The sequence below is a fragment of the Sphaeramia orbicularis genome, chromosome 7, assembly GCF_902148855.1.
Source record: "Sphaeramia orbicularis chromosome 7, fSphaOr1.1, whole genome shotgun sequence".
Lineage (NCBI taxonomy): Eukaryota > Metazoa > Chordata > Actinopteri > Kurtiformes > Apogonidae > Sphaeramia > Sphaeramia orbicularis.
This window is the reverse complement of record NC_043963.1, coordinates 4,574,633-4,598,560: the sequence shown is the minus strand read 5'-3', so window position 1 is coordinate 4,598,560 and position 23,928 is coordinate 4,574,633. Positions and strand designations below refer to the sequence as shown.

Sequence of the window (23,928 nt, the reverse complement as noted above, 5' to 3'; positions counted from 1 at the left end):
CAGTTTCTAAAAACATGTCTGTTTGTTAAATGTGATGCTTCTGCTCATATTAGTCCATCGTACTAAAGAAAATTCAGACACAAAGAAGAAAATACTCCTCAAACAGTAACTAGAGATGGATTCACTACAGATCTGAGCTCCTCTACTTGATTTTTTCCATTTATTGGATGAAAAACTGCACCTAGAATACACACAAATGTAGTCAAGTCATAGAAACCCTGTACACCATCGTGGTTCTGCACTAGTCCTGCACAAACTGCTTTAATTGTAAATAACTTAATTATACTCATCTCCTATTATGCAAATTTAGCCTGGTTCTGGAAAAGCCTTTGAAAAAAACCACACAAAAACATTTGAAGATCGGACACACTACAACAAATTTATGACGACTTCCTGTTTCATAGCGAACTGTGGAAACTGTAATGTTGTCATGGTAATAGTCGCCATATTGCAACGTGAATGTGTTCAGGGCAGGTGTCCGATGAACTGGGTCAAATTAGGATCAAATCGGACAAATATCCAGTGAGTCGTAGACATTTTGAGTTTCATAGCGAATGGCCAAAGCTCCAAATGTGACCTATCGTCATGGCAACGGCGCATCATTTTAATAACTATTGATCATCAGCACCTGTGGATGATGTCCAACAAATTTCAAGTCAATTAAGTAACGTGAGTAAGAGGAGTTGGAATAAACAGTGAGTAAATTGCGAAAATCGTCCGAAAAATGATATAAAATCCAAAATGGTGGACTTCCTGTTGAGGTGAGGTCATGTGACCAGTCATCTTGGGGTGATAGACACATTTACCAAATTCCATGCATGTACGCGTGACTCACTTTTGTCGGTGGTGTCATGATAGGGGGCGCCGCTGAGTTATTTGTGTATTTACATTCACAAAATTCCATGAAATTCCTGATTTTTGTGTCGATTCGAATGTTTTCTGACATGTTTAGTCGTCGAAATTCAGCCTGAAGACGAAGGAATATCACCTTAGAGCAAATAAAAGACAACAGATTTAAAATATATATAAATATGAGAAATGATGTAAGAGTTTGAGTGTTTTAACAGTGAATAAGTAGATAAATTTGTTTGTATGTGACTGTTACAGGACTAATAGACGTGTGGTTTTCTGATCTCTGTGGGTTTATCTGCCGCCGGTGTCGACACGGCGTCCCGTTAACACTCTTTAGCCGTTCCCATCATCATTAATTCACCTGTTTCTGCGCTGGAGGCCGAGCATCGCCTGACGCTAAGTGGGAGCCGGAGAAACACAGTACAGTACGGATCCGGTTTCACTTCACCCGGGTCTGGATCTGAGATCGAATAACGGCTGAAAACGACACGACAGAAACAAACCACAGGAGACGGAACCGCAACATCCAAAAACCCAGGAATACGGAGGGGTGTTTACTATTAGATAAAAACATTAAATAAAAACATGTGTCACTACCAGAATAAAGTCGTAAAATATCCAAGTAAAACCTGTAGTTTTATGAGAATAATTTACAAATACAAAAAGAGACATCATTTGACAAGAATGAAGTCGTAATATTATGAGAATAATGTCGTCATATTTCAAGAATAAAGCCATATTATTACAAGAATAACATCGTAATTTAAAAACATGCATGGAAAGTATCATAATTAATGTAACAAGATAACAACAAGAATAAAGTCGTACCCACCTGTCACATAATGCAGAACTTGGAACATTCTGTGAGGTTCTACTTTCATTTGGGGTTTACGGTCAAAGGCCAAATACTGAGCCTATTAGCCCCGCCCACCAAATACTGAGCCTATTAGCCCCGCCCACCAAATACTGAGCCTATTAGCCCCGCCCACCATCAACACATTAGCATGAGTCGAAGGACTCTGAAGACAGTTCGCACAGGTTTGGGTTTTTTTTTTCATTGTAAGAACCAAACAGATTTCAAGCAAATTGCAATTTCTAAACTATGACTTTTTATCGCAAAATTGCAAATTTATTTTCAGAATATTACAACTTTAATCTCATAAAAGTACGACATTATTTTCGTTAAATTATGAGGTTTTTTTAAACTACAACTTTATTGTCATAATATTACGACTCTATTCGCTTTGTAATGAGTGTTTTTATTTTTCCGACATGGCCCTAATACGCCGTCGTAGGTATTTCATCAAGGTTATTGTCTAAATGTTTCTGTTTGTTTTGTGAAATTATTTTATAAAACCTGCACAATTTATTTTATTTTATTCTCCCTGAAACACAAAAACTAACACATTTGTTCTCGTATATTATTGATTCAGATGGACTTGACACATCCTCCATTTTCGTAGTATTTCTTCTCTTCCTCACCTGTTGAATGAATCATCTGTTTTTTAGTGATGAAATGTCATTACTTTTAATTAATTAGCTGGAATCCCTCAACACTTTTTGATTGTTGTTTATGGGTCATTTATGGGTCTGTCTCACCCACTGCTCTGTGTTTGACCCCCCAGTCCACAGGCAGCGGGGGGTGCACTGAGCATGCTCAGACGTCTATGGAAAGAACAAGGTCTGTTCTATCAGCACGTCTTGAAATTTTTCCTATTGCGCAAACAGTTTAATTTTTATGAAAATTTAAAATTTAAGCCTTGTTAGTGACAGTTTCCAGTTACAGCGAATCCAACAAGTGAAGCAGCAACTTCCAGTTCTGTCGGAGCGGACGACTAATGCTAATGTGTTGATGGTGGGCGGGGCTAATAGGCTTATTATTTGGCCTTTGTGCGTAAACTTCAAATGAAAGTAGAACCTCACAGAATGTTCACAGTTCTCCATTATGAGATGAGTGGGTACAACTTTATTCTTATAAATTAGGATAATTTTCCCGCCTTTTTTTCCAACTACGACATTATTCTCATAATATTATGCCTTAATTCTCAGAAAATTATGATTCTTTTTGTATTGACTTTGTTCTCCTAAAATTATGGGTTTTATCTCGGTATTTTATGACTTTATTTTGTAAGTGACAAGTGTTTTTATTTTCTTATGTGGCCCTGATATGGCGTCGTACAACTGAAATATGTGTAAATTACAGATATACTGTATGAAAGGGAACATTTTAAAAATATAAAAGTATAAAAATGTGCAAATGTAACAGTAGTCACTTTTCCATTGGACATCTGCACAAAACTTTACCCATATTTACTAAATGTTGAAAAAACAGAAGTGCTTAATGGCGTTTTTTCCATTAAATCACAAATGCGATGATTTGTTTATTTATTATCGCGAGATGACACGAGAAGTCATTCCATAAACATGGTGACGAACGTAAATATGGTGTTGATTTACAGAGATATTCATTATTATTATACAGGGTGGGGAAGCAAAATTTACAATGAACATTTAGTTGTTTTTTCTCAGCAGACACTACGTCAGTTGTTTTGAAACCAAACATATATTGATGTCATAATCATACCTAACACTATTATCCATACCTTTTCAGAAACTTTTGCCCATGTGAGTAATCAGGAAAGCAAACGTCAGAGTGTGTGATTTGCTGAATGCACTCGTCACACCAAAGGAGATTTCAAAAATAGTTGGAGTGTCCATAAAGACTGTTTATAATGGAAAGAAGAGAATGACTATGAGCAAAACTATTACAAGAAAGTCTGAAAGATACTATTAAAGAAGAATGGGAGAAGTTGTCACCCCAATATTTGAGGAACACTTGCGCAAGTTTCAGGAAGCGTGTGAAGGCAGTTATTGAGAAAGAAGGAGGACACATAGAATAAAAACATTTTCTATTATGGACATTTTCTTGTGGCAAATAAATTCTCATGACTTTCAATAAACTAATTGGTCATACACTGTCTTTCAATCCCTGCCTCAAAATATTGTAAATTTTGCTTCCCCACCCTGTATATTACCCCTCTATCTCATTCTAAATTAAGAAATGATTGGGTTTCCCGGTGTGTCCACACATACCGCACCATGTTTCTTCTTCTTCTTCTCTTGTTGTAATTAGGGATGTAACGATATGAAGATTTCATATCACGGTTATTGTGACCAAAATTATCACAGTTATCATTATTATCGCGGTATTGTTGAAATTGTGCTCAAAATGTTCAAAAAGTACTGATACACACACTAAAATAATTTAACCAAAATTGTATTTAAAACAAAAAAAAAATTAAAAAGTAATTGGCACAATGTACTTTCTGTTGCAGAAACATTCAAATATTAACCCTTAGTGGTCTGAGCCTATTTTGTCCGTTTTTCAGTACTTTTGTTTTTGCCTTTATATACTATATAAACAAATGTTTTCACTTTAACCTACTATATCAACACAAAAGGACAAAAAACACACACACAAAAAAAAAAAAAAATCCCATTTGAAAAATGTATATACTTTATTACATAAATAACACAACAATGCTTAATGAACCTTTTCAAAGACTTTAAAAGTGAATATTGGGTCCAAATATTAGGTATAAAAAATCAAAATTGTAATAAATTAAAACTACACTTAAACATTTGACATAAAAGCAGATCTTTACATAGGGTTCTTTCCCCTAAAAGTGCGGTAATCAAACATGGTTATCACCATAATTAGAATTTAAACGGTAATAACCGTCTGCAATTTTACTGCAGTTTATCGTTATACCGGTAACTGTTACATCCCCGGTTGTAACATCCGTCAACATCCTTTTTTTATTCACGTGACTCTAGTTGCGTAAAAAAGTCTTTCCATTGCAGTTTTGCATGATATACCATTTTTGCGCTACGCCCGAAAAACCACCTCTTGTCAGCGTAAAAACTTTTAATCGAAAAATTAGACTTTTGGTGAATTGTCGTTTTTCCATCAGGCAAATTTTTATGCGCAAGTTATATTTGCACAATTTGAGGGTCAATAGAAAAGTGATAAGTGTAAACAATGTACAAACTTCAAGTCAAAATTGATGCAGAATCTTGGACATTGTTTTTACTTGACAAATACATAATAATATAAATTTAAATTTGAGCCGTTTGTTGTGTTTGAATTCTCCTCAGCGACTCAAACCAACACATTTGTTCTTGTATATTATTGATTCAGACAGACTTAACACATCTTCCATTTTCATAGTAAATAATAAACCATAAAAGCACCTAAAATTGTCCAAACAGCAGCTCGCTCTGTGTTACATCATCACGTGACGTTAATGTAAATCGTTGCGTAACCACAGTGTCATGTTTCTGCTTCTACAGGACGCGTGAAGCTCAGGTTTATAAAGTGCTTCTGCAGCGTTTTCTCTTGTAAGTGACAGAAACTTACATCATCTACATCCATTAACATTGAATTTGTTCCATAATTCATGTGAAACAGCGGAGTGTGACCTCCTGCATGTCCACGTCCACATGTTCCTCAACAGTTCTGCGAAGTTCTCGTGTCTCTGCTCATTGTTTTGTTTCTGGTTTTATGAAGCTGAGGCTGTCGTCGGACTGGAGCGTCATCACCGAGCTGTCGATACGTTGTGCAAACGACTGAATTATTAACGAGCAGAAACTGGACACCCATAGAGCAGCGGCAGACAGAATGGATTTTAGCTCTGTGAAGTCGGTTTGGTTTTAGCAGCTGAAAAACCTGATTGTAAATGTGATTATTCTGCAGCTACAAAAGAATCTGCACATGTAAATCTGATTAAAGCACCACAGTCACACATCACTGTCAGGTTAAAGCATTAAACCACAATATTTACACTGGTTATGAGATTAAAAAAAGCAGGTTCAGATGGTGTTTAGTTTATTTTATACTAATGTTTCTCAGAGGTCGACTACCTACAGGATTCATCTGCAGTTTTCAGACTCGAGTTCATAACTTTTCAGTGATTTTTTAACCTGTTCCTTCAACCTAATTAGTGTTAATTTTATCCTATTTACCAAGTTCTAAAGCTTAGAACTGAAGAACCACAAGAATAACATTAATCATTAACTGTAGGGATGGGAATCGATAAGAATATAACGATTCCGATTCCATTATCGATTTTGCTTATCGATCCGATTCTCTTATCGATTCTCATTGGATGAAGGAATAGAAGAGTACAAACGGGTGTGTTTGCATTAACGGTCTTTTATATTTCCATCTCTGCACAGAAAATAGAACATACACAGTATGTACAAATAATAACTAGAAAAGCACTCGGAGAGCGCAGACCTCCACCAAGGCAGTTTAGTGCCCCCCCCATCACCACCAAAATGTAATCATTTGTTCCTTGTGCCAGTATCAACATTTCCTGAAATTTTCATCCAAATCTGGCCTTAACTTTTTGAGTTATCTTGCACACAGACAGACAAATTGACAAATTGATAAAGCACTTTGTGACTCTGTCTGTGAAAAGTGCTCTATAAATAAAATTTACTTTACTTACTTTACTTACAAACAAACAAACAAACCAATGCCAGCAAAAACATAACCTCCTTGGTGGAGGTAATAACAGATGACGCCGGGCCCGGTTGGTGGGGGGGGGGCTACAGTGAAAGTGAAACTACAGACTCTTTACTAATTCCTCTACTGCTGCATTTCCACTACATGGAACCGGTTCGACTCTGCCGTCTCCTGTTGTTGTGCACCTCATTTAATTTCCCCTGACTTCGGAAACTTGTATTTGAGGGGGTTCAACGTTTGTTGCCTACACCAGAACCAGAACTGGGCCCAGATGACGGCCTGGTGTTCACTCTGCCGCTACATTCACAAGCGCCGCTAAGTAGTGAATCAAATGAATCACATGCTGTGGACAAATGTTTGAGCAGATTGGAGGGATTCCACCCGTTAGAAGACATGGAAGCTTTGACAGTGTTCCAAATGGACCTGGTGTGGTCTGTTTGGACCTGGTGTGGTCTGTTTGGACCTGGTGTGGTCTGTTTAGACCTGGTGTGGTCTGTTTAGACCTGGTGTGGTCTGTTTGGACCTGGTGTGGTCTGTTTGGACCTGGTGTGGTCTGTTTGGACCTGGTGTGGTCTGTTTGGACCTGGTGTGGTCTGTTTGGACCGTTTCTGCCTCGCGTGACGCCATCGCACATGCACAACGAAGGCGGAATAGATAAACAGAATCGTTAAGCAGGGAGACGAACAATTCCAAGGAATCGAGCTACTGGGATCCAGTTCTCAAAAAGAGCCGGTTCTCGATTCCCATCCCTAACCAGCTGAGTTGAGTTTACTCATTTGTCATTGTAAAAAAAACAAACAAACAAAAAAAAGTTACAACGAAATTAAGGGTTGTTCTCCTTCAGTGTAGACACAATGTATAAAAATATATACAAATGATTAAAAACACAATACATAAAATAAAACCACAGCAGCAGGAAATAGGAAAATAGGAAAAGCAGTAGTCACTTTTCCATTGGACATTTATGCAAAACTTTACCAATATTTACTAAATGTTGAAAAAACAGAAGTGCATAATGTCAGTTTTTTTTATTAAACCACAAATGCGATGATTGTTTATTTATTATTGCGAGATGACATGAGAAGTCATTTTCATGAACATGTTGACGAACGTAAATATGGAGTTGATTTACAGATATATTCATTATTATTATATATTACACCTCTATCTCGTACTAAATTAAAAAATGATTCAGTTTCCTGGTGTGTCCACACATACCGCAACATGTTTCTTTCAAAACTCTTCTTGTTGTAACGTCCGTCAACATCTGTTTTTTCTTATTCATACACATGACCTATCATGAACTATCAGAGAGAAGTTCAGTCTCTAATCACAGATTAAACAAAATAGAATAGAATAGAATAGAATAGAATAGAATAGAATAGAATAGAATAGAATAGAATATGTTTGTCATTGTAACATGTACAGTTAATTCAAATGCTGTCCAGTCAATACTTCATCCTTATGGTAAATAAAAACTATAGAAGATCATATAAAATAACTAAAGTAAATAAGGAACATACATACTATACAACAAAAAGCAATTATTCTGGAAAAGTCCAGCATTAATGTCTTCAAATCCACAAGCTCTGCACAGATAAAGAGTGACGTTAACTCATCTTGTACCAATTTTACAATAAATGAGATAATATGTTCCATAATATGTGTCCAGATTTCAGAACTGCAGGGTTTCTATGCTCACAAAAAACCTGGAAAAGTCATGGAATTTACCTGTAAACTCTACATATTTTGATGAAATGAACCGTGTTAAGATTAAAAGTCTGTAACGTATGAGGCTCATGCCGATCTGAAGACATATCACATAAAAAGAAATGACGATGTACAACAAATAATGTCCAAATATAACTGCAAATGCCATTAAAACACTGAATTATTTTGCTATTAAAATGAAAACACTAATATTTAAAACTACCACCACACTAAAATAATAAAAACACTCTATTATTATGTTCTTTAATATCTAATTTGTTCCTCCCAGTTGGATTTGGTTGGATGTTCACAGTCTGAAGACGTTCTGTACATTCTGTTACTGTACATGTGATTATGTGACTGCATCATCATCATCATCATCATCAGTCATGAATGATTTAGACTCAGATTTACCTCCTACTGGTCCCACAGTTCTGCTTCTGTAAATGTAAGATCACAGAGGTGAGAGAAGAGCAGATGCATCAGTTCAACTGGAAACATCAGTAAAATAATGTACATGTGTATTTGTATATGCATGTACATAAGAGAAAGTCTGAAGTAAAAAAACAAACGTCTGGGCTGGAGTTTGGTCAGTGTTTGGCTTTGACTGAACTGGTCTGATGTTGGACATTAACCCTCTGGTGTCCGTCCATACAGGTCCTTTAACCACCACAAGAGTTTATAATCTGTGTTGTAACAATGTCAAAATATTTTCCATACAATTTGTTTTCTTACTTTTTAGGGAGGCAAGGAGTGTTGGTTTTGGTTCGGTTTGTTTGTTTGTTTGTTTGTTATCACTCTAGCAGCAGAACTACTGGTTGAATTCATACCAAACTGGGTTTATAGATTACCAGTGACCCAGAATAGATGTGATTACAATTTTGGAAAAGTAGGTCAAAGTTTAAATTTTTTATTAATTTTAAAATCTTTTTTTTCCTCCCATTTACTTAAAATGGGAAAAATTTCACATGTCAATAAAATATAAATTTTGTTTCAGTTTACTTCAAACTTGGCACATATATAGAGGCAATTGATATGATGACATCAGCACACGTAGACATGATGACATCAGCTGGATCGAAGCCAAAATAAGATACAATACTTGCGAGGGGCGGGGTTTGTTGGGCCTAAAACCACTTGTTTGTTTTTTTTGGTTCAGTTTGTTTGTTTGTTTGTTTGTTCACACTTTAGCGGCAAAACTGTTAGTTGAATTCATACCATATTGGGTTTATAGATTACCAGTGACCCAGAATAGATGTGATTACATTTTGGGAAAACTAGGTCAAAGTTCAAATTTTTTATGATATTTTAAAATCTTCCTGTTTACTTATAATGGGTGAAATACGTGTGAGGGGCGGGGTTTGTTGTGTCTGGCACCACTTGTTTACATTTTTTCTATTTCATTAACTTGAGCCGTAAACAAAAATACCAAATATCTGTCATATTTTTAACCCTTTAATGCCATGTTTGTAAACACAGCATGTCTGTAGGTTCTCATTGGACCAGGTCTTCGTTGTTCTCGGTTCAACTCGACTGGTTTAACTTAGAAGCTACAAGTAAACAAACCATAGTTTTGATGCAAAAAAACAAAAACAAAAAAAAGTTTTTTTCAATTTACTGGATAAAAATTTTATTAATTTTTCCTGGCATATGCCAGTGATTAACAGTAACATTGATTAATATGCACATTATTTTTTTATGCTAGGTCTAATGCGAAAATATGTAGTAGTGTTAGTGCAGGAATTTAACATAATTTCGTGACTGGGTCAGAATTTTGCAAATCATGCAAAAATAAAAACAGTTGTTGAATTCTAACCCAGCACAAACTGTTGAAAATAATATGACCTTTAATAACATGAAGTGTAAAGTGTTCATAATATGCTGGCCTGGATACTGAAGGTTAAACCGTTAATACTTGGGTGAAGTCCAAAGGTGACGGCGTCATGGAGCGGAATCATCTACTTTTATATCAGTAATAATCAACATTAAACTGTTGTTGTTGTTGTAAACAGACTTTGACGTTTACTGCAGAGATGAGGAGACGACGCTTCATTCAGTTTCCAGACTTCATGAGTAGAAGTGAGTTTGTGGAAAAACAGTCAGGAGACGTGGTTGAACTGATTTCATGTGATTTATACAGAATAAATTCATCTGGTGAGGAGGCAGACGTCGTCCTCGTCTCATTTCCCACCATCCGAGACCTGCTCATATAGTTACATATAAAAGAGTCAAACTAATTTTGTTACATTTAACCTCCTGAGACCCAGGAAAGCACGAGTTTTGGCTTTTATTATTATTATTATTATTATTATTATTATTATTATATTATTATTATTATTATTATTATTATTACTACATCATATAAACATCATGATGCAACCATTTTTTCAGATGCATTTTTTTTAATCATTATTATGGAATGCCCTTTACAGTGGACTGTTTTTATTTATTACCTCCGCCAAGGAGGTTATGTTTTTGCCAGGGTTTGTTTGTTTGTTTGTTTGTTTGTTTGTTTGTTTGTTTGTCTGTCCGTTAGTGTGCAACATAACTCAAAAAGTTATGGACAGATTTGGATGAAATTTTCAGGGTTTGTTGGAAATGGGATAAGGAAGAAATGATTAAATTTTGGTGGTGATTGGGGGTGGGGGGGCCCACGGGGGGGGCCACTGATCAGCCTTGGCGGAGGTCTGCGCTCTCCGAGTGCTTCTAGTTTATTTATTTATTTATTTGGACCTTATGCTGCGTTCAAGTCCACCCGTAGCCCGTGTTTTTCCAACCTTCTACCAGTGAAAATGCTCTGGAATGTCAGTCAAACCTGTGACGTCCCACCTGTGAACTCACACCAGATTGCTGTACTCTCAGTTCTACGCTCACTTAACCTGTGAAACATCATGGTGACATCCATGGATATGGTGTCGATGCAAATTGTTTATTAAAACAAGGTATTGTTCCAGTGTTATTTATCTGCAAATGTTCTGCATAATCGGCAGCTGCTCTGGCGTCAGCTAGTTTTCAGTCTAATGAATGCAAGAATAAATTTATATGGATTTCAAATAACGTAACATAAAAGGTAAAACAGCTTCTAGTGCCAAGGAGCAAAAGCACGTCTGGGACAGAAGTGACTGTAAATGAACAGAAGCTCCACCATGGTACGGTCCACCATGTTGGTTTGTTTACATCTAACTCCCACAATTCCTTGCGCTCAGGCAGTTTGGTGTGACTTGCCTGGAACGTTACAAAGTCATGAGTGGTGGTTTGAAGTCGTGGCTCACGGGTTCAGAAACCTGCCTGGAACGCAGCACCAAAGTTGATGATGTTACTATTTTTAAATCTTCCTTAAAAACTCATTTGTTTGCTCTGGCTTTTAACACAAACTGAGGACATTCTGTCTGGGTTTATTTGTTTGATTTGTTTTTATTTGCCTGTCGTATTATCTTTTATTGTTTTAGTGTCGGTCTTAACTTCTGCAGTGGCACTGTTAATGTGCTTGTAAAGCACTTTGGACAGCGCTGTTGTTGTAAATGTGTGATACAAATAAATTAGACTTTGACCTTGACAGAACAGCGCCACAGTTCAGCTTCTTCGGTTCTAAACTCTTTGGCATCGTTATGTTGCACTGAGGAGTCAATAATAAGACACCTAGTGGTAAAATTCGAATGAAGTTTTACAATAATAATTCACATATTCACATCTTTACATGGTTTTACTAGAGTTTTCTCTGGTACGTTTGACGGAAAACCCACCACTGACACCATCTTACACATAAACTACATCCTAAACATATGCTGTTCAGTCTTTATCATCCACTTGTTTTCCTCATTTCCTTTTTCTTCACTACACATACTGTATATTCTTGTTTTCACTGAGGGCTGATGTTGGCAGGAGGTCTGGGATCTGATATCATTATATGGGTCATGTTCTACACCAACAGGACTCTGAGTCGACAGGAAACTTGTTATTCCAGATAAAACGGCCACATGAGACTCATTTCTGCTGCAGGAGACACTTTTCCCCTGAGTCTGTCAGAGCGACTTCAGCTTGTCTGGAGGCCGAAAACCAGGCTGATTATTTTGTTCACTTTTGTTCATTTTGTTGATTATTTTGTTCATTTCTATTCAATTTGTTGATTATTTTGTTCATTTTGTTGATTATTTTTTTCACTTTTGTTGATTATTTTGTTCACTTTTGTTCAATTTGTTGATTATTTTGTTAACTTTTGTTCATTTTGTTCACTTTTGTTCATTTTGTTGATTATTTTGTTCACTTTTGTTCAATTTGTTGATTATTTTGTTCACTTTTGTTCATTTTGTTGATTATTTTGTTCATTTTTGTTCAATTTGTTGATTATTTTGTTCACTTTTGTTCATTTTGTTGATTATTTTGTACATTTTTGTTCAATTTGTTGATTATTTTGTTCACTTTTGTTCATTTTGTTGATTATTTTGTACATTTCTATTCAATTTGTTGATTATTTTGTTCACTTTTGTTCATTTTGTTGATTATTTTGTTCATTTCTATTCAATTTGTTGATTATTTTGTTCATTTTTATTCAATTTGTTGATTATTTTGTTCATGTTTATTCAATTTGTTGATTATTTTGTTCACTTTTATTCATTTTGTTGATTATTTTGTTCATTTCTATTCAATTTGTTGATTATTTTGTTCATTTTGTTGATTATTTTTTTCACTTTTGTTGATTATTTTGTTCACTTTTGTTCAATTTGTTGATTATTTTGTTAACTTTTGTTCATTTTGTTCACTTTTGTTCATTTTGTTGATTATTTTGTTCACTTTTGTTCAATTTGTTGATTATTTTGTTCACTTTTGTTCATTTTGTTGATTATTTTGTTCATTTTTGTTCAATTTGTTGATTATTTTGTTCACTTTTGTTCATTTTGTTGATTATTTTGTACATTTTTGTTCAATTTGCTGATTATTTTGTTCACTTTTGTTCATTTTGTTGATTATTTTGTACATTTCTATTCAATTTGTTGATTATTTTGTTCACTTTTGTTCATTTTGTTGATTATTTTGTTCATTTCTATTCAATTTGTTGATTATTTTGTTCATTTTTATTCAATTTGTTGATTATTTTGTTCATGTTTATTCAATTTGTTGATTATTTTGTTCACTTTTATTCATTTTCTTGATTATTTTGTTTCTTTTTATTCAGTTTGTTGATTATTTTGTTGACTTTTATTCAATTTGTTGATCATTTTGTTCATTTGTGTCTGTTTTGTTGATTATTTGCTTCACTTTTGTTCATTATGCTGATTTATTTGTTCATTTTATATTCTGTCTTTGCCATATTTGCAGAATAATAATAACTTTTTGAAAATTCAGCAGGACTTCAAGTCAACAGCTGGAAACATCCAACTCTGATCTGAATAAATCTTCCTGAACTTTGAGGTGGAAACACAAACCACACAGTTTAACAGGAATTCTTTAAATAAATAACTTCCTGATAATTAAAGTTCCTGGAAATTTTGGTGTAAAAGAGGCTAAAGTTAACATTTGTAAGTATTTGTAAGAGTATTTTGTCAGATTCTCCGTCCATGAGGATGAACATTGTATTTTTTCTTTACACCATCTGCTGCTCTTTAACACAGGAGTCTTTGTCTGAGGGAAAACAGGGCTTTTCTGGGACAAACTCTGATCAATAATCGTATTTTTCACTGTAAGCAGCGACTGAATCTCACATTAAACGTCGTCTACGTCTGTAAATGAACTAAATCAGTCTGAATCTGTTACCTGTGACGTTCTTCATCCTCTGGTTCAGGCGTGGAAAACATAATGTTCATGTGGAATAACACACAGATGCACCAGGAGCTGCCCCCCCACCCGAAGGACCCCAGACCAAACACACACAACATCTGGGTTGAACTGAGCACACATTCACTTACACATAGAACAAGAAAATACAGAAAATATGTGCACAATAATAAAAAATAACACAAAACTGAACTGAATGTGTTGTAAAGGTTAAAGTCAGTAGTTTGACCTTTGACCCCATGACGAGAAACAGCACAAACAATTACAAACATCTGACATGAGTTTAATAAAACCTGATTATTATGATTTTATTCAAGTTGTTGATTATTTAGTTCATTTTGATTGATTTTGTTGATTATTTCTGTTCATTTGTGTGGATTTTTTTTTTTTTTCATTTTCCTAATTTTCTTCATTTATGTTCATTTTATTTATTATTTTGTTCATTTTGTTGAGCATTTTGTTGACTTCTGTTCATGTTTGTTCATTTGTGTGGATTTTTTTTTTTTTTTTCATTTCGTTGACTTTTAAAACATTTCTGTCAATTACCTCTGCCAAGGAGGTTCTGTTTTTGTCGGCGTCTGTCTGTCTGTCTGTCTGTCTGTCTGTCTGTCTGTCTGTCTGTCTGTCTGTCTGTCTGTTTGTTTGTCTGTTTGTCTGTCTGTCTGTCTGTCTGTCTGTTTGTCTGTCTGTCTGTCTGTCTGTCTGTCTGTTTGTCTGTCCGTGCGCAAGATAACTCAAAAAGTTATGGACAGATTTGGATAAAAATTTCAGGAAATATTGATACTGGCACAAGGATCAAATTATTACATTTTGGTGGTGATTGGGGGGGCACTGATCTGCCTTGGCGGAGGTCTGTGCTCTCCGAGTGCTCTTCTGGTTTTATTAATTATTTTGTTGATTTTGTTGGTGTTTTCTGTTCTTTTGTGTGGATTTATTTTTTCCTTATTTTTTTTTCATTTCTGTTCATTTTACGTATTACTTTGTTCATTTTGTCGAGTATTTTGGTGATATCTGTTCATGTTTGTTCATTTGATTAATTATTTTGTTCATTTTTGTTCATTTTGGTGATTCTTTCGGTTCATATTTGTTCATTTGTGTGAATTTTTTTTTTCCTTTTTTTCATTTCTGTTCATTGTATTTATTACTATGTTCATTTTGTCAAGTATTTTGTTGATTATTTTTGTTCATGTTTGTTCATGTGTGAATTTTTTTTTTTTATTTTGCTGATTTTTTTCCATTTCTGTTCATTTTATTATTTATTTTGCACATTTTTGTTCATTTTATTTATTGCTTTGCTTATTTTTGTTAATTTTATTAATTATTTTGTTAATTTTGTTGATTATTTCTATTAATTGGGGTTTTGTTGGATGTTTGAGTATCTTGTGTTCAGGTTTGTGGCTCCATCTAGTGGTGATAAGTGGAACCTACAGCCCAAAACACAAACACTGTCAGTTATGGATCAGAAAAGGTCATAATAATGAATAAAAGCCTGTTTGTTGGTTCATTTGTCATCTGATGATCTGAGGATTTCTGGGTAAAAAGGAAGGAAACCAGATTAAAAATAAACTCCTGTTACATCATTGAGTTTTCAAACACAATTCCATTTTCTGTTGATTCCATTCACACATTTCAGGTTCTAAACACGTGTCCCCCTTTGTCCTCTACATGTTGTCCCATATTTTAGCATCCATTACATAGATTATGAGATGAAAACATGAATTAAAGTAGATTAATGTCAGGTTTTCACCACAAAGTGTCATCGATTTGAATCCAACTGTTTGTGTCCAAGTTTTTTCAGAGTAAAAACCCAAAGGTTCACATCAGGACATTACTCTCTTGTTAATTTTTTAATTTATTCATCCACTATTTTGCTCTTTTTTTGATAATTTTATTTGTTATTTTGTCCTTTTTTGTTGTCTGGAGACACATGAAGCTTCCATTAACATACATGAACATTTTGACCTCTTTAATTTGTGTGATACAGAAAACGTCCACTAGATGTCACTGTGTTTTTAAATACTTTTCCTTTTTGCTTCAACTCCTGAAGTTAGCGATGAAAAAATAACAAAACATGATGACTTTGTTCTTGCTTGTATTTAAGAGAGGAAAAAAACTGATGTCAGAGTTTTTCTTGCAAATATTTTTTATATATTAATTCACTTTATTCTCTCAGAACATCCTTTTTTTTCCTCCAGTTTAAGCAGATTAATGCCAGGTTTTCATCCAGATGTTGGATCTATTTTAACCAAACTGTTATTTCCGCATAAAAACCTAAAGATTATTTCACTATATATATATATATATATATATATATATATATATATATATATATATATATATATATATATATATTTATGTATAGTTGTTTGTTTGTTATTTTTGCTGCATGAGTCTTTCATTAACATTACATTGACTTTTTTTTTTTTATTTTTTTTTATTTTAAATATATAATGCAAAAAATGTCCACTAGATATCACTGTGGACTGTCATAGTTTCCCTTTTCACTTCACTTCCTCAAGTTTGCAATGAAGAAAATAACAAAAATAACCCACACATGATGAGTTTTGTTATTGTCTATTAAAAAGCAAAAGAAAAAAGAGAAACTTATGAGCTTTTTCCTATTAATTCACTTTGTTCTCACTGAACATCCTGTATTTTTCTGTATATTCATAACTTCAGGTTTTGTCCAAACTTACACACTTTCATTTTGTGTTAAAACACATAAGTTTTTCTGTTTTTATAGCCGGTGTCCATCATAGTCTGAAAATAGAGACTTTTGGAAACAATATGGATCTATTTTACATAAACTGACTGTAATATGTCAAAGAAAAAGAAAAATAGCTGAAGGTTGGATGATTTTTAAGAACCAGGGACTAAACTGAACATGTCTGATGTAAAATTCTATCATTATGTCACTATTTTAATTCAGTAAATGATGCAAAATATTCACATGACATGTACATTTATTGAATGTATGATTATAGTTGTTCATGAACACATTCCATTGTGTTTGTGTGTGTGTGTGTGTGTGTGTGTGTGCGTGTGTGTGTGTGTGTATGTGTGTGTTTGTGTGCGACAGTCTGTCCTTGAGTCTGAATGGGAGCCTTTTGTCGTTTCTCCTCATTTTTCTCTGTTGTTCTTTCATCACACCATCCGCCTGTTATGTAATCGTGGGAAGAGAATTACACTAATCATCTGTCTCATGTTTTCAACAAAAGAGGCATCGGAAAGTGGAAAAAAAGGAAAACTAAGACCAGAGGATAGAGGGGTTATAAATGTAAAATATACACAATAAATGCAATGAAAAATATAAAAAATATGAACAATTCAACATTTTAATTCTTGGAAAGATTCAGTATAAAAAAGTAAAAAATGTTAATTAAATAACAGAGAAGCAGAGACACATTATTTCATTACAAAACCTAAACCAGAACAGGATAATTTAATACTTTAACCACTGACAAAACCAAGAATAAAAAAAGAAAGACAAAACTTCTGATTACTTTGAAAAGTTTAGTTTTTATGTTTATTTGTTTCTAGTTTAAGACCAGTTTCAGTTAGTTTGATGAGTGCATTAAATAGTTTTACTTTTATTTTGGTTCAAGAGTTAGCATTAGAAGTAACTTTACTTACTTACTTACTTAGTTTTTAGTGTTATAGTTTGTGTTTTTCATTAACTCATTGGTTTTTTATTCCATAACTCTGTAGTATTTCAAATTAATAAAGGTTAAAGGTTAAAAGATCAACCTGCTTTATTATCCCTGTAGGGAAACATGCATTTTATCCATAATACACACACAATATCCAGCATTAGCATTAGCATTAGCATACAGAAGCAGAGAACAGTTTTGGAGCAGCAGTTAGCATTAGCATTAGCATAGACGTACCAAGGTTAGTTTTAGTTGAGTTCTGTTTTAGTTCTTGTGTGTGTTTTTTTTTTTTTTTTTATTAGCTTTAAACCATCTATTATTTTCTTGTCATTTAATTGTTTATTTGGAAAGGACATTCATCAACATTTCAACCAGTGTAAATGTTCCCCATTTAACTAAGGGTCAAAGTTCATAGTTTCTTTGCCTGCCGTTAAAAGACATCCGACAATAAATAAAACAAGAGTAATTCCTCTCTATTCTTTCAGATAATTAAAGGTTAAAGGGTAACTTGCTTTATTATCTGCAAAGGTAAATTCACTTTGAATTTTACTCAAATACAAACACGGTACCTAGCGTTAGCATTAGCATTAGCACATTATGACTGAGCTGCCATGATTCGGAAAATCATTGTATTTCACTTTTTATTTGGTTTGATTTTTAAGTAACATACGCACATAGTACTTGATTTACTTTATTTTAAAGAACTGACCAAAATGTAGGTGAGTTTTTCTATATTTCAACACCTGAAAGCTTGGGCTGAGGTTCATTTTTTCATAGCCTGGTGTTTCCAGACTCATTCTCCAATGAGAATTAGTCTGCCCCCCTTAATCCAATCAGGGTTTGATTTATAAGGAGTCTGTAGTTGCTTTTCCATTCACCCGCAAATTGTGTGAATATAACATGCGCATAAAAATGTACCTAATGGAAAAACCACAATTTTGCCAAAACTCTAATTTTTTGATTAAAAGTTTTTGCGCTGGCAAGAAGTGGTTTTTCAGGCATAGCAAAAATGGTATATCACTCAAAACTGCAGTGGAAAGACCTTTTTCTGCAACTAGAGTCACGTAAATGAAAAAAACAAAAAAACAAAAAAACAAAAAAACGGATGTTGATGGATGTTACAACAAGGGAAGAAGAGTTTTCAAAGAAACATGGTGCAGTATGTGTGGACACACCAGGAAACCCAGTTATTTTTTTAAGTTAGTCTGAGATAGAGGGGTAATATATAATAATAATGAATATATCTGTAAATCAACACCATATTTACATTTGTTACCATGTATATGGAATGACTTCTCGTGTCATCTCGTGATAATAAATAAAGAAATCATCACATTTGTGATTTAATGGAAAAACCGACTTTACGCACTTCTGTTTTTAGTAAATTTTGGTAAAGTTTTGTGCAGATGTCCAGTGGAGAAGAGACTCGTTTAACAGGTTTGGATGCAGTTGGATGAATCTACAGCCAATCAGAGCTGCGATCCCAGCCACAGGAGGCGGGGTCATCGTACTGACAGACTCCTGTCCCACCTGGTGTCAGATGCAGGGCTGTGATTGGCTCAGTGGAAATCAGCTGAATGGAAGAACAACCACAGTCATCAGTGGAGAAAATGACCGTTTATATGCATATATTTTATTGTCATCCTCAATGGCTGCGCCTGACATGGTTTATTGTTCATTTGGTTTATTTTTAACATCTTCCATTTGTTTTGTATGACTACATCTGATTGATCTAAAAGTCCAAACCCTGGTTCAGTTTGATCCGGATCTGGTTTCACACCTGAACATTTAACCAAACTCAAATGATGTCGATGTGATCCTTGTGTTATGTTGAAATTTTCAGATATTATGAGCAATAATTAGATTTATGGGTTCTTCTCTGAAACTGGTCCTAAAAGCAGGACATGGGGGCTAAAAATTCAAACCAGATGTAGACTAATGTTATGAAGCAAATTTGGAAGCACTTTGAGTCTATTTTGAAAATAAATAAACTATTTCAGATTAAACACATTTTTAAATTTTTTTAATGTAAAAATCCACATGTGACATGATAAAAAGGACATGAAAATTACGCCCCATTATTTATTTGAATATCATTTTATTCTCTCACAGGTACATTTTGGGAATCAAAGTAAATATTCAAGGCAGAGTATTTCACAAAAATGGCCACTGTTGTAAAATCACTCGCGATTTATTTGTGTTTAAATGTTCAGGTTCTGCATGTAACACCAGTGGACACGATGGGTTCTACACCAAACCTGGAATGAGACTGAGATTGATTTAAAAAAAAAAACAACCCACATGTGTGGATTAGAAAAACCACTGGGATCGACACATTGAACACAGTACGTTTACACATCTAATCCACTGACACCAAAGGAGATTTAATGTCCATATTTGGGTCCTATTTTGGGACCCAGTGTTTGATTATAAATTCATTAATTATGGGATGGCTCAGAGCAAGAGAATCTTTTTTTTTTATTATTATTATTTCTCTGAGGTCATCATTAGGTCCGTCCTGGGGGTAAATCTGTCTACATTTACCTTTTATTATTGGGTCTAAAAAGATGGAAAAGTGACAGAAACTAAAATAAACCCAGTTTCATGGACAGACTCTTATAGAAGTTGAAAAAAGTCAGATGAAAGAAAGAATGACAAAAAATAACAGTCCCAGACTGTACAAAAACAGCATTAGCATTGCAGCTGATTTTATCCTCAGTTGTTTCATTTGAGTGTCAGATAACACGTGCAGTTGAACTTTAATAACCCGGTCCTGACTTGTGCTGATTGGTCGTCATGCCCATGTTGTTCTCAGAGCAGCCATCTGCATCGTCGACTATATCAATAACAGAACGCTTACATTATTGATGAGAGAGATAATACAGCCGGTGGAGCTGATGTCTGATAAACAGGGATGGAAATGAACACCAGCCGTCACACCAAAGGCCAAACGGTCGACCACGGAGCTGACAGGCAAAGGTTACGACAGGTCACTTATCAGACGACCGGGGTGGAAGATTCAGGAGGATTTACCTGCACAAATGGAACATGTATCAGTGGGAAATGAGACGGATTATGTATTTCATATCATGCTCCTGCAGGAGTTTAAAACAGACTTCTCTATGGGTGCTCTGAAGACTCCAAATCTGTGTTTTTTGTCTAAAATTGTCATGTTTGAGAGGTTCAGCTTTATATAAATAAGAAAAAGACACAAACTGATTCATAAAATGCACAAAAATGAACAATAGATCAACAAAATAATAAGTAACATGGACAAAATGAGCCAAAAAATTAACAAAATTTGAGGAAAAAAAAGTCATAAAACAACAATAACAGCAAAATGAACAGAGACAAATAAAGTAAAATGAATTTAAAAAAATAAAAAAAATAGAAGATTCACAAAATAATAAATAATTTGGAGAAAATAGGCAAGAAAATAAACAGAAACAGCCAGAGTAATCAATAAAGTGAACAAAATTAATTAAAAAAATCAACAAAAATAAAAATGACAAAGAACAAAATCAGCCACAAACTGAACAAAATTGAAGAAAAAATAACAAACTCATGTAGTTTGACAAATGGAGACGTTTGTTTTTATGTTCAGTTAGTGATAGATTTGCTGAAAAGTAACTTTTTCTTCTATTTTCTCTGTTTTTTTTATGCAACAACCCTCATATAATACCCTCAATAATAAAACTGGCAATAAAATGGTCCTTATAGGTGTTTAGTTTTAGCCCTCAGTGTCTGTGAATCCACTTCTATGTCTTATTTCCAGACTCCTGCAGATACACAGACCTATGACAGGTCACTTATCAGATGCCCAGGGTCGAAGATTCAGGAGGATTTACCTGCACAAATGGAACATGTATCAGTGGAAAATAAGATGGATTATGTATTTCATATCATGTTTCTACTGGAGTTGAAAACAGACTTCTGTATGTAAGACTGGGCGCCCCTGAAGACATTAAATCTACGTTTTTGTTTCTGTGGAACGCTGTCATGTTTGGGAGGTTCAGCTTTATTTAAATAAGAAAAGGCACAAACTGATGCTTAAAAATATACTAGAATTAAAGAAATGAAGTGATGAATGCTAAAAAAATTGTCATATTTAGGCTCATGCTGTAACATTTAATTATCTAAATAAAGGTTTCACAGACCATATTCTGGTGTATTTTAATTTTTGGTGATGAACATGACATTTCAAGTAACAGCAGGTCTTAATTTTAACATTCATTATGAAAAAAGTTGAGCTTAAATGTCCCTTTTTTCGTTGGGAAAAAGTCTAATTTTGTCTATATGATCATGATATTTAAAATACATTAAACACCATAAAATGAGACCAAATAAATACATATAGGTGGATGTAACAGACTCATCACTATGACTATGCTGACAAGGATTTACTGCACTGTAAATTCAACACTGACCCTCAAATTCTAAATACCATCATCGAAAGGCATGCACTGATGTAAACTGTTTAAAACCTGTTGATTCACTAATCCTATGTAAATAATGGGTGTAAAATACAGTTATTTATCTTTTCATGGTCATCAGATTTGACCCATTTGGATGTTCAGAGGCTTAAATATAGGAAAATGCAGGATTTTCACTGGAGAAAATGCAAAATGCAGATGACAATATTATAATAACTGATGATAAACCAGCCAGAAAAGGTGAAATGTACAGAAAAATATTTGCAACTTGCCACAAATAGTTCTAGGTCTTTAAGTATTAAAGAATAAAAAAACAGAATTAAATATTTCTTGGTGTTCTAATTAAATCTCTCGAGACACACCTGTCTTTGTGAATGTTCTGTTGTATTTGTCTCGTTGTCCCTGGTGTGACCTGTGGGGCTACTCCCACAGTGGAAACATCAGTAAAACAAAGAGTTTGATAAATGACAGTAGATGGAGATGTTTTTTCTCCAGGTTTATCAGTTTTGATGTGATAATTTTAAAGTTGAATCTGAATGTCTACATCAGGGGTGGGCAGTTCAGTTTCCTATGGGGCCACTTGAGAAACTCTGACAGTTGTTAAGGGCCGGATCAATACACCTGCAGCTCTCCTTATTTTTTTCTCTCTCTCTCTCTCTACTTTTCTATAATACAAAAACAGTAAATGCAACAATTAAATAATAAAATGAAATTGTGGAGCACAGAATACAACTATTTAATAAATATTCACAAAAAGACTTCCAAAAATGTGCAAAACCAGCTGCACATTAACTTTACATGAAAAACTATAAATGCATCCAGCTTTGTTTGTTTGCATATCACAGTTCCTTTTCGTTTTCTTGACCTCTGACTTCAGTAAAGAAATACTTACAAGTCCATGTCTTGTTAAAAACTCTGCATTTGGAATCAGTCTTTTTTTTTTTTTGCCATTAGCTGACATCTGACCAAACCAATCAGTGCATAAGCCTTATGCAAGTACAGAAAGTATGTGTGGAAAAAAACAAACACGGTAAATTTGCAGATCCTTCAAAATAAAAGCAGTGGTGTTGTATTGGTCACGTCTATTATGATGATATATATTTGCACTGACTTTTAATTTGCCAATGACCTCATATGGGCCAGTTAGGGTCAGCTGTTGGGCCACATGTGGCCCCCGGGCCTTACAATGCCCAGGTCTGGTCTACATGATCAGTGAATCAAATATAGTCAAATTCCTGATTTTCAATGAAAAATACACTGGTTAATGTTATAATACATGGTGAAAAAATCACTTACGAATCATTGTTTTCTTCTATATTTCACCTTTCCTAAGTCGCTACCAATATAATTCATTGTTGAATCCAGTTTTTTCCAGTTGAGGCAGCTGGCCAAAATTTAACCAATTCTCTCCAGGCAGCACTTTGAAATAGTCATTCATGCTTTTGTGACCACTAGGCTGGATTATTGTAATGGACTTTATGTGGGGGCTGGTGGTTCCTCTGTTCACAAGGTACAAAATGCTGCTGCACGTCTTTTAGCTGGCACACGTAAACAAGAGCACATTTCCCCCATTTTAGCCTCAGTCCACTGGCTGCCCATACATTTTAGGATCCGTTTTAAAATTCTTTTATTTACTCTTAAATCCCTAAATGGCCTCGCCCCGCCCTACCTCTCTGAGCTGCTGCAGCTTTATATACCCCCCCACTCTCTCAGGTCAGCTGACCAACTGCTCCAGAGTGGACCAAAAACTGTGCACAAGTTCAGGGGTGAGCGTGCCTTTGAGCAGCAGCTCCTAAACTATGGAACCATCTGCCTCTGCAGAGCAGACAGACCTCCTCTCTGTCTTCTTAAAACCCATCTTTTCTCCTTGGCTTTTAAAACCATGTGAGATGTTTGAAAGTATTATCTTTAGTCTATATTTTTTATTTGGTAGTGGTTTATTGTTCTTATTTCTCTATTCTATTTATTTGTTTATTTATTT

The 23,928-nt window shown here is 34.5% G+C and overlaps 1 long non-coding RNA gene across 1 annotated transcript; it reads right to left on the bottom strand.

Annotated features, from left to right (window-relative positions):
- Nucleotides 1-5,828: 5,828 nt before the first annotated feature.
- On the bottom strand, nt 5,829-23,378 carry LOC115422541 (uncharacterized). Its single transcript, XR_003935851.1, has 3 exons — nt 23,368-23,378; nt 8,316-8,322; nt 5,829-5,929 (listed from the first exon to the last, which is right to left on the bottom strand). It is a non-coding gene; the product is annotated as an uncharacterized LOC115422541 (long non-coding RNA).
- Between the last annotated feature and the right edge of the window lie 550 nt (nt 23,379-23,928).